Source organism: Panthera tigris, chromosome C2, assembly GCF_018350195.1.
Source record: "Panthera tigris isolate Pti1 chromosome C2, P.tigris_Pti1_mat1.1, whole genome shotgun sequence".
In the NCBI taxonomy this organism is placed as follows: domain Eukaryota; kingdom Metazoa; phylum Chordata; class Mammalia; order Carnivora; family Felidae; genus Panthera; species Panthera tigris.
In genome coordinates, this window is record NC_056668.1 from 20,575,340 (window position 1) to 20,587,964 (window position 12,625).

Below are 12,625 nucleotides of genomic sequence, written 5' to 3' on the forward strand. Positions count from 1 at the left end.
CCCCTGCAGTCCGGCACTACTCAAAATCTCCAGTACTTAATCAGAAAATGAAATGGTAAATAGATGAAGTATTTCTATTTCAAACTTCGATAATTACTTACATTTAGAATGTATGACTCTTGTGAGACTGGGGTCTTTAAGTATTTCATTTCCAGCTAAGGTAATGAGTACATTATAAAGGAAATGTGTAGAAGATTATTATAATTTAGTCACTTTAAAAGAACAAATTTCAAAAATACAACAAAATGAGTAGTTACTTCCCTGAGTAGATGAGTGAGCACGCTGTAAGGACCAACATGTACTTAAAATTTACTGTAATTTCCTGCGTGGATCACTCCCACCTCCTTGATTACAGTTAAAACTGCCTTAAGGTATACAGTACATTCATCACTGTAAGAAATGAACATGAAGCTATTCAGGGAAAAGAAGGGACAAAATATAAGACTTTGTCAAAAGAAAGCAGTTCTACCTACCATCACACTTTAGAAAGCACTAGGAGTAGTCATTATTTTTATTGGCTTACATAAAAAAAAAAAGTTTTCAAGAAAACTGATCATTGAAAAATCCCATGCCATTTTAAACATATTATATACTTAAAAGAAAAATATTTTGGAAACTATAGGGAGAAACAGTAGGAGAGATAGGACATGGAGTTTCTTCTTGATTTTTCTGTTCCTGTTTAGATGGTCCCACATAGGAGTAGAATTTGATAAGAAATATATCACCTGATGGGCGACTGGGTGGCTCAGTCGGTGAAGCATCCAACACTTGATTTTGGTTCAAGCCATGATCTCATGATTCGTGAAATCAAGCTCCGCCTCGGGTTCTGTACTGACAGCTTAGAGCCTGCTTGGGATTCTCTCTCTCTCTCCCTCTCTCTCTGCCCCTCCCCACCCCAGGATAAAATAAATAAATCAATAAACTTTTTTTTTTAACGTTTATTTATTTTTGAGACAGAGAGAGACAGAGCATGAACGGGGGAGGGGCAGAGAGAGAGGGAGACACAGAATCTGAAATAGGCTCCAGGCTCTGAGCTGTCAGCACAGAGCCCGACGCGTGGCTCGAACTCACGGACCGCGAGATCGTGGCCTGAGCTGAAGTCGGACGCTTAACCGACTGCGCCACCCAGGCGCCCCAATAAATCAATAAACTTAAAAGAAAAAAGGAATAGACCACTTGACCTGGAGGAGTGGAACTGCCCAAACTGGGTAAGGTAGATTGGATGTTATAGAATCCCTAATTCATAATCACATTTTCAGGGAAACATTAGATATGAAGTGATACTGAAGGTAAAGTCACGATTTCAATGTAAGGCACATTAGTGTCCTCCTATGCCTGAAGTCTTTTCCAGTTCCTTTCCATTCGCTTTTCTCCCAGAGCCCCAGTGTGTGCACAGGTTTCTAGCTGTCAGAATTTTGTCTAACAAAACCAGTCTCCAATTTTCTTCTTCTAATTCCAACACTATAAATATAATAGATTGGTATTTATTTCCTTATGCCAGCAATTCAAATTAAGCTACAGACCCCTCAAGTCTTTTTCACTGGTTCTTTGAAATTTCTCTCAATTGTGGCCCTGCAGAAAGGCCATTTTTTATATTATGTTCCACATGGCAACAAAGTTGAGCATTTAAACCAGGCCAATTATGACAGGGCATCCCTATTGGAAGGATGATTCAAAAACAAGCACTAAGACTCAGGTCGACCAGTGAGAATTACCCTGCGAAGGTTCTTTCTGAGAACGATGGGGAGTACTATTTTCCTTTTGGATCATTAGCCGTAAGTATTATTTTATATATAAAATAACAAATAAATAGGGTATGATTTCCAGGAGTTATCCTTCTTGGTTAGGCAATTGTCTTTCTGCCGGAAAAATGAAAAAAGTATATACGAAAAGAGAAGTGTAGATACGCTGACTGGAGAAAAGGAAGCAGAGTCATGGCAGCATTATTTTCACCTTGATTCTAAGTCTACCTGAAACAAATCTGTTTGTTACATGAACTGATCATTTATGTTAGAGCTGTGCTTCTGTAATACGTATGGGGAATGAGTTTACTCAGATGAAAGCATTTATATCAGTGACCAAATAATTAAGTTGTTACAGATCATGGGAATATAAATTTGTGAACAATAGAAATATGTGTAAATATTTATTGCCATGCGATAATGTGTAATACATTTGTTTAGTCTGTATAGGGCTTACGGTTTTCAAAGATTTTACAAGTACTTGTTACAATTATTTTTCTGATTTATTTAACGCAAGCATTAGCTAGATTTTTGTTGTTGTTGTTGTTGTTGTTTACCACCACACAGCTAATAAATATTCAAGATAGATTAGAATTCAAATGTTTCAATGTCTATTTCAGGACTCTTCCTTGAAAATGGATACTTTTTTTCCTTTGTGTCATTCCTTCCCTACTCTGACTTTTCCCAGCCTCTGTCCACTGCTTTCTCACTGATCTGCTGGATATTCAGCAATGTGAAGACACACAATTCTGCAGTGTTCTCCAATACCCATTCCCAACCCCTCCCCACCCACAGAAACACAATGTTCTATGTAGCATAATCTGTACTGTAGAAAGCGTGAATCAATAGAGGGAGGATGAAAGTGTAGACAAAAAGCACACGGTGACGTAAGGCTTCTTGTGTCTGCAACTTACAAACATTTGATTTACAGAAATTTCACACATGTAAAGCAGTGAGATCATATAGAGAGTGAGATCCTCATGCTAACCCCTTCCTTTTTCCCACTTACAGAGGTCAGAACTCTTTGCTATTCAATTAAAGCAGCCGAGCTATATGCAATCCAACATACCACTTCCTTTAAAAGAATGTAGACCATTAGAAGAAGAGGGAGTCTGAAAATGTCTACTCCATCTGTCTTTTTCTTACTGGGCCAAAAACCATGCCAAGATTTAGGGAATATTCTGTTTTCACTGATAGCGAAGAGGGGAAGATGTATTTCTTGGCATAAACATTGGAATGTGGGGTTGCTAGAAAGTGGGGCAGTGGACGGTAGAGTATTCCCCCAACTGAAAAGGCATTTTGACACCAGAAAATAAAGGGAGTGACTCCATACAATTTGCACAGTGTTTTATTCAGGGTAATGTACTGATAGGGGGGATCAGGCAGAGAAGGAGGCACAACAGCTGCGAAGTTATTCTCTGCAGAGTCTGGACTTCGGTCCACAGATTTCATAGAGCAAGAGGACACACAAAACGGCAATTTAATGAGATCAATGTTTTTCACATGCACCTCAAAGGGTTTGGCATGCACTTAATTGACAGCTATCCTTTAATTTGATCTCATGGCACCACTTGTGCATCAGGAAGGGGAAAGACTATGCTCTTGCTAACAGATTCATGGGAGGCCAAAACATACCTAGCCTTAATGGGCATTTCTAAAGTATGTGTATTAATTTCCAAGAGGTTCAGAACACATAGCCCCAGTGGGGGTCATCAAGCGAACATGAACAAAATGGAGGGCCAAAGATAGAGCCAATATTGTCAGCAGTCCTACAGGGATACACTTTGGAAGGAGAGGAGAGCAATAGGCAGGTAATTGCTCAGAACGACAACTCAAAAAAGATTTTGATTTATTTATATTTTTGATATGGGAAACATCAAAGCAGATTTCAAAGTTGATTGTAGGTTTCCGTAGAAAGGCAACACATTCTGTTTTTGACTCTTGGTTTTCCACACACACCTAGAATAGTTTCCTGACAGCCGATGAGAATGAGCTTCTCAAACCCTTGGCTACAGGAAACCTAATCAACATAGGACCTTAGCGGCTTTGCTTGGAAATTCATCCCTGCGATGTGTGCCAAGACATTTTTCCCATTGGTTGCTCCTTGTTGATAACTGAATGTGGCAGGGAAACTAAGGCAGACCCTTCCCTGAGAAACATGGGATTCCATTGTCAGCTGACCTCAGCTCAAAACTTTTTGGCATATATACCAAATGCACATTAGCCTGCATGACAGGCTAGGATGTCTCTTCCTGAGTTGCTTCTCTTCTCTTCTTTACTTGGATTCAGGCTTGCTTCACTTGCATATCAGACTTGGGGTTTGATCTCCCAACTTCCCAGAGTCTTTCCTTATTTTCTTTTGCAGTTATTTCCCTAGTAAAAACCTTACACATTTAACATCTGCTTCTAAAACGACTCAAATTAACACCGATGCCTACAGTGAACACCCAGTAAATACCTGCTCCTGTTTTTAGCATCTCCAAAAATGTCAAAGTTGACCATAGCACATATTTAGTTTTGAAATCTTAAAGTCAAAGCAATTTATTTCTTATGATTGTAGCCTTTAATTTCTAACATGCTAGGTAAACTCTTTATTATTTTTCTATTTGAAGCAAAATATTTTTCTTACTTTGCTACCTAAAGACTAATTTATTGCAGGTGGCAGTATGATATGAAAGTCAGAACGTGTATTTCTTTCCTTAAACAACTCTGTAAGAGCACATGTTTTAATTTCATTTTGTAGAAATTTCAACGCTTCCAATGCTGGCAAAAATTTTGTCTGCACCTAATTCCAGAATTTCAAAACACTTTGATTATCAAAGAGGAGCACACTATGGATTTTCATAACTTATAGAAAATTTTAAAATCAAGAGTAAAGCAAACATGATACATTTATAAATTAAAAGTCCACACTATCTTAAATGTGGCTCATATGAGAAGGGGACAATTCATAAATAAAGGATTGCGATTTTCCTCTTACATTGGTAACGTGTGACTTTGACCCTAGGCCATGACCGTAGCTGGGTCCTGCTCCGTCAGAATGGCGTCATGGGATCACAGATGAAGGCTTCAGATGATCTGCTTATTTGCCTCAGAAAGTAAGAAAAAAAATCCTTTTTGTTTTCAACATGCTTTCGAGGGTTTTCATCACAAGCAAAGGTCAATCTCCTAAGCAAAACTGGTTGGTAGCTTTGTGAATGCACAACACGTGTGCCCCAGTAGGAACAGCCAGAGGTCAATAGGGTACCAAAGCTCGCTGTGAAAGCTCTTCGCTTTTGGGTTGATGGGGTAGGGTCTGACTGAAACCAAAATGAAAGAAAAATTGTATATTGATGTCATCCAAAGCCACAGTTTTCTCTACTAGAGACAACACAATCATGGCTACTAGTTTTTGTACGACTTCTTTATCCCATCAGTCGATGCCTACAAGATTTCTCTTTTTGAAGCAGTCCTTTCTTTCAATACAGTTGATAGCAAGTTAATCAGGTTTAGGGGCTATAGAATAATATGTAATAGAACAAGATAACTGGCCTTACTTTGTTTCTTTCCTCTGCTCAAAATACTGCTGCAAATGTAAAGCTAAGACCCCTGGAGCTTTGTCAAGTCACAGCTCACAGAGCAACTAATGTATATATATATATATTTAACATACATGGCTGCACATAAACACTATAAATAAGCTCCTGTAACTCTAACTAATGCTATTTCTTGGTGAGTGAGGAAAGACCCACTCCCCCATGGAGATTTAAAAAACGATCCTTTACTTTGGAAAATAATTCCAATAGCAGAGCAAAGCGATCGCCCCAGGAAGTTGTCATGTAGCCCAAATCCCTCTGCGGCTCACACAGCCCCTTCCTACCCCACTCGGAAAGAACTCACGGATACTTGCAGTTAATTAAAAGCTATTTAAACAGTATACGTTTCCTCTTCCAGGATTCTGAAAATCTCCTTTTCAGAGATATTATAAGGAGTAAGTTGTCTCCTCAAGCTCCCTCGGGCACCTTATACGGGGTTTTGCAGACCTTCTGTGATGAGGGCCCCTTCCTAATAGACCCAAGCAAATCTCATGGTTGCATTTATGGGGCTTCTGCCTGAGTAATAAAACCCTCCTTGTTCCTGAAGAGCCACTCTTGTATTTAGGCAGTCCCTCTGGAAAGTGAGACACATTTATACAAATGTGGGAGGGTGGTAATGAACACTTTTATGACCCATATAATCAAATCTCTCTTTCTCATCATTGCCTCTTATTTGCTTATCTCATAACAAAGCCACACAAGTCCCCTTTCCTTCCCCAAATCCATTAAATAATAAAGCTGCCCAAGTACAGGGCTGTTCACCTGTGACATAAAAGGGTTGTATTGTCAGCAGAAAATTGAACTTGGCTTTTGTTTCAACAAGACACTAAGTTTCTTTCCATTTTCTCATTATTTGTCTCTACTGTTTTCCAGGTCGCAAATGATAGAATGAAATAACCAGACTCTTTTCACAAATACAACGAAACCAATAACTATATATCAATCATCAGGTTTATGCCATTTATAAAACTAAATATTTAAGTTTTTTAAAAAGTCTAATTGATTAACATTTGTAAGTTATTTGTTCTTATTCATATCATTTGCATTTTTCCTCACCTAAATCAGCAAAGGCATTTTTGCACTTACCATTTATTTTGGACTAGCACAATTCTACTAAATATGGACATAACAGAAAACCCAGAAGTCTCTCATTCGTGAATACCTAAAGGCCACTGTATAGTCCACATTATTTGTATTTGTGTGTGGGGGGGGGGTGGGGGTGGGGGATGGCTAATTAAAACTGTTATTCAGCCTGACTGACAAACTCTCATTAAGGAAAAAAAAAATGGGCTGTCTGCATCCCTAAAATAAATAAATAAATAAATAAATAAATAAATAAATAAATAAATAAAAATTTAAAAAAATTATTCTCACATCTTGGCAAGTTTCTGTCATGGGGAATAGAAAGTAGACTTCATTCGTTTTTGTTCAGCCCTATGTCACTCATTTACTCATTTCCATCTCCTTATTGGTCTCTATGTGACTGACGTTTCTATGAAACTCTAAATAATCTGCACACTGATAACCATCATCTTTCTCAGAACAAATGCTTCTGCCTTGTCCCACTCACCTTTGTCCCCTTTTGGGAAATGCCTTGTTGAGTAATTCTCTCCAAGTAATCTAACTCTGAAAACACGACAGTAATCTCTCCAAGGAGAGTGTCAGTATTTTACTGCACTAACAGATACATGTGTATTTAGATTTTATTTTTTATTTTATGTTTTAATGTCAGGAAAGAAAATTCTATAACCAATATAAGAATTTTAACCTACACTAATTTTTGCTGTTTGTTATATCTGCTTCTCTTTCCTCCCTTCACTGCTGCTCTCGATCCTGCCTCCTTTCCTTTCCCTTTTTTCTCCATACACGGTCCAATAAAAAACCTCAGATCTCTTTCATTCCCTTGTTGTTATTTCTTATGTTGCCATTTTTTATGGCATTTTTTAATGGTATTTTTTATGGCCATTTTTATGGTATTTTTAGAGAGAGAGAGAGAAAATCTTAAGCAGGTTCCACACTCAGCGTGGAGCCCCTTGTGGGGCTTGACACAGGGTTAGATGTAGAGGTCCATCCTACAACCCTGGGATCATGACCAGAGCCTAAATCAAGTGTCAGATGCTCTCCCAACTGAGCCATCCAGGTGCCACATCCCCTCGCTTTTAATTAAAACTCCCAATAACACTGTACGAAAAACACCAAATTTGGGGCTCTAACCCAAAGCTTCTATCTGCAGCATGTTATCCATCCATGTCCTGGAAGAGAGGGAGAGAGTTGGCCAAGTATTCTGTGGAACTTGGGGGACCAATGAAAGACAAGAGGAGGTCTTGCTCACAGATGTGGTTGATAGAGTTAGAAGGAAGATACCAATGTTGTCGTAGGGGAGAAAGCCATGGGTCAAAGTGAAGATAAGAATTATGATTTTAGGTCCAAAGATTAGAAAGAGTTATAAGACAAGAAGGGGGGAACAATGATAATGGCCAGTGAGGTAGGCAGAGTTCTAAGTGATCTCTAATATGTCCACTTCTCCCCTGTACACAGCTGTATGATCTTTTGAACTCTAAACCTAATGAATTTTACTTGATTAATGTACATTTACCATTTACAGAACATTATATAGTTCTGTTGGCATTATGGCCCAAGTGAGTCTGTTGTAACTCTAGGCTTTAAAATCATAGAGTTTTCTAGTTTTCAGAGTATAGGTCTTTCACCTCTTTGGTTACATTTCTTCTTAGATATATTATTATCTTGATTCAATTATCAATGGTACTGTTTCCTTAATTTCATATATGCTCCTTCATTATCAGTATGCATTATGGGAATGCAAGATTTCTTAGGGTAGTATAGACATTTTAACAGTACTTGTTCCTACAGCCCATGAGTGTGGTGTATCTTTCCCTTTCCTTGCATTGTCTTCAATTTGTTTCATCAGTACAATGCAAATTGGTGTAGCTACTATAGAAAACAGTACATACATCCCTAAAATAAATAAATAAATAAATAAATAAATAAATAAATAAATAAATAAAAAAAATAAAATTACCTACGATACGGGATTTGTACTAATGAGTATTTACTCAAAAAAATACAAAAACATTAATTCAAAGGGATACTTGCACCCCTGTATTTATTGCAGCATTATTTACAATGACCAAACTATGGAAGCAGTCCAAATGTCCATCAATACATGAATGGATAAAGAAGATGTGGGGTGTGTGTGGGTATATATCTATCTAGATCTAGATCTATCTGTATCCCACATATATATGTATATGTATATTATATATATGTGTGTGTGTGTGTGTATTATTCAGCCATAAAAAAGAATGAAATCTTGTCATTTGCAACAACATGGGTAGAAAGAAAAAGTATAAGGCTTAGTGGAATAAGTCAGTCGAAGAAAGATAAATACCATATGATTTCACTCGTATGTGGAATTTAAGAAATAAAACAAATGATCGAAGGGACAGAAAGAGAGAGAGAGAGAGGCAAACCAACAAGCAGTCTCTTTTTTCAAAGTTTTATTTATTTTGAGAGAGAGAGAGAGACAACATGAGCAGGGAAGGGGCAGAGAGAAGGAAAGAGAGAATCCCAAGCAGGCCCTATGCTGTCATCTCAGAGCTCAAAGCAGGGCTCGAACTCAAGAACCATGAAAGCATGACCTGAGCCGAAATCAAGAGTCAGACGCTTAGCTGACTGAGACACCCGGAGGCCCCAAAATAGTCTCTTAACTGTAGAGAACAAAATGGTGGTTTTGAAAGGGGAGGTGGTAGGGGGATGAGGAGAAGAGGAGATAGAGGAGATTAAAGAGTACATTTATCATGATGAAAAAATAAAATGAAGAAAAGTAACCATAATTATTAAAGAAATACGATGAAAAATAATATAATTTTTTCCTGCTGGTTGCAGAAGAAAAGAGATTCAAAGCAGTAAGAGGATTCAACATGCTGTTGCTGACTTAAAGATGAAGGTGACCACGTGGCCAGGTGTGAGTGGCCTCTAGGAGCTGAGCACAGCACTCAGTTTGTAGCAAGCATGGGAATGGGGAAACACAGTCCTATAGTTGCCAGGAGCTGGGTTCTGCCACCAATACCGGGCTTGGATGCACATTTTCCCACCTAGACAACAAATGATAATTCAGTCTAGCTGATACTTTGATTTTAATCTCATGATACCCTGTGCAGAAAACAAAACCACACAGTGCTAGACTTCTGACCTGGCCATGCACTGATAAATGTGTATTGTGTTAATCGTAGCATTATTTATACATGGGCAAGAGTTTGGAGAAATTTCTAATAATGAGTCTATCCAAATTTCCTATTGCTTCTTAGATATTTATATCTGGATATAGAGCCAGAATCTTAGATTCAGTATGATTGAAAGCTTATCTTTCTCTTTTGCTACCCTTCATTGGCTGCAGTATAACTTGACTGCGGTAAGCAGAAAAAATAGATGCCCTTGACAAAAATGTCCACATCCTAATCCCCAGGACTTCTGGATATGCCATGTTGTATCCCAAGGAAATATTAATTTTGCAAAAGTAATTAAGATTGCTAATCAGTTTTACTTAAAATAGATTTTTCTGGATTGTCTGGGCTAAGCCAGTGTAATCAGAGGAGTCCTTAAATGGTGAAGGAAGGGGACACAGGAATCAGAATTAGAGAAATAGCCTCATGAGAAAGACTCTATCTGCCATTGGAGGCTTTGAAGACGGAAAGTGATTATGGCAGCCAAGGAATATAGACCGACTCTAGAAGCTGAAAAAGGCAAGGAAATGGATTCTCCCCCAGAGCCTCCAGAAAGAATGAAGTCTTACCAACACCTTGATTTTAACCCGGAGATTAAAACCCCTTTTGGACATCTTACTTTCAGAACTATATGATAATAAATTGTGCTGTTTTAAAACACAGAGTATATGCAGTTTGTTACCATGGTAATAGGAAACTAATACACGGCTTTTCATTTCCTTTCCTTTCTCTAGGTTAACAGTATCACCACCTGCTCGATCATCCCAATTAGAAATCTCAGCATCATCTCCAATTCTTCCCTTGTATAACACATGGCCAAGTCTAAAAAATATCCTTTTATGTCACTTGTATCCATTACTTCCACTCCATTGATTGTAACATTATCGGGACACGTATTCATAATTTCTTGATTGGGCCACTGAAATTGCTTCTGCCATCAGAGATCATGCCATCCATCAAGCTGATATCAGTGTTATTTTCTAAAGCTGCAAGATGTGATCAAGACATCCCTTTGGGTCACAAACTCACAACAATAAAAATAGCTTTTTAATGATTTTCATAACATAAGTTTAAAAATTTTTATACTGCCTAGAAAACTTCAAATCTCTGAGACGCTCTTGGAAAATTGAAATGCTAATTTCTGTAAATCTTACTCTTTGTTATTTTAAATATATTAATCCACTTTACTTATCAATGATTTGAATTATTTTTATGATTCTAATTATTCTTTATTCATGTATCATTCCTGATCCCAAATTATTTTCTGTGCCAGTTAGGATGTCTATACTTTCCCAAGTCAGTGTAGGAAAAAAGCTTTTCCAGTATGATTCCTTTACACTCAAAGAACAGATCCTATAAATTATCCTCACTAAATGCATAGCTTACCTCCACTTTGATTATTGTTTGCAAATGTAAAAATTCTCTGTACAGCATGAATCACTAACGTGACACCAAATTCTTTCTATCAAATACCCCGTATCAGGGGTGCCTGGGTGGCTCAATCAGTTAAGCATCCAGCTCTTGATCTCAGCTCGGGTCATGATCTCGTGGTTGTGAGTTCAAGCCCCACACTGGGCTCTTCACTGGCAGCACAGATCCTGCTTGAGATTCTCTCTCCTTCTCTCTCTCTCTCTCTGCCCCTCTTCTGCATGCACTCTCTTTGTCTATCTCTCTCAAAAAAAAAAAAAAAACTTAAAAAAATAAAATTTAAAAATGTCTTATTAAATTGTTGAATCATTTAGATTTTTAAGACAGTACACTAGTGTTTGGAATTTTACCTCCATGTTTTATGTTAATCTGATATTACTAAATTATTACTTGTGAAGTTTTTTCTGGAGATATATATCTTATTTTACTTTTTTTTTTTTTTTTTTTTTTTTTTTTTACCATACAGGTATATATTAAGGTCATCAGGGACTGATAGAGCCTTGGCCACACATTGGCTTCCTGATATAAAATGTATAAACATTCTATAGAAGATATTTATGACGTTGTCTCCATGTCTGGAGTATTCCCCTATCCCTGACCTCCAGCAATACCCAAATTTAGTTTGAAGTTTTCTTGCATAAACGATTACTCCTGGCTCTTATAAATTATTCTTATGTTTTATTTCATTAATCTACTCTATTTTTCTCAAATCTCCTAATTGTACATTGAACTGTTTTTGGTAAAGTCTCTAGAGTGATTTCTCCTTCCGTTAATTTACTTGAATCATTTGAAATTGCCAATATGTGACTATTTTTGACTGACAAAATTTTCTATTTTATAAGGTTAAATAGAGCATTTAGCTTAAAAAATTTGTACACATGATGGCAGATACCTATTTTCCAATCTCCCTAAGTCTGATATTCTTAGTCACAGTAAACCTTTTTGTACACTGCTGTTTTCCTGAGTGGAACAATACAAATATGAAATCGACGGTTTTCTAAGTGTGATTCATATTTTCAAATCAACATATAATACCCTTAGATAACAGGGAATGGAGCATGGGTATTAGCACACATTAAAAACAGACTGAGGACCCCCACATGAAGCGCTCAAAAATAGAAGATTCTTTCTTCAAACCTAGTGACCTTTCGGATCCCAAATATCCAGCACTCCCGGAGGCATAGTACTTTTCACTTGTTAATTTCATACAACTCCAATCATCTCTGTCCAGCACTGATTGCTCTACTATCACACAAAATCAACAGTTCAAGTGAAAATGTGTTTGCGGAATTTGGGAAACCTTTAGAGAGATTCATCAGTAGAATGGATATTAATCTAGGAGAGGATGGATATAACAAAACCCACCTTAACGCATTAGAATAACTCTTAAAGAAATAGAATCATGCAAAAAGTGCCTTGTAAATAATTTAGCCAAAAAACAAAGGGTTATTCTTCCTCTAAAGTATGTGAAGGGTGCTGGTCACATATTGCTGCTTTGAATTTCACCCACACGTTTTAACCTGTTTCTGCCAGTGATTTGTCTCTGAATACACAACGTGTGATCATATATAGCAAGCAACCTTGCTTGACAAGAGTCAAGATTTTTTGAAGCATGGGATGAAGCTGCCTTTAATCT

General features: G+C 37.4%; 1 long non-coding RNA gene across 2 annotated transcripts; it reads left to right on the forward strand.

The window, feature by feature from the left end:
- The first annotated feature begins 1,109 nt into the window (after positions 1-1,109).
- Positions 1,110-10,646, forward strand: LOC122230692. 2 transcript variants are annotated; one of them, XR_006207740.1, is made up of 4 exons: positions 1,110-1,208; positions 4,750-4,840; positions 9,224-9,300; positions 10,296-10,646. It is a non-coding gene; the product is annotated as an uncharacterized LOC122230692 (long non-coding RNA). The 2 variants fall into 2 exon arrangements; XR_006207741.1 differs by lacking the exon at positions 9,224-9,300.
- The last annotated feature ends 1,979 nt before the right edge of the window (positions 10,647-12,625 follow it).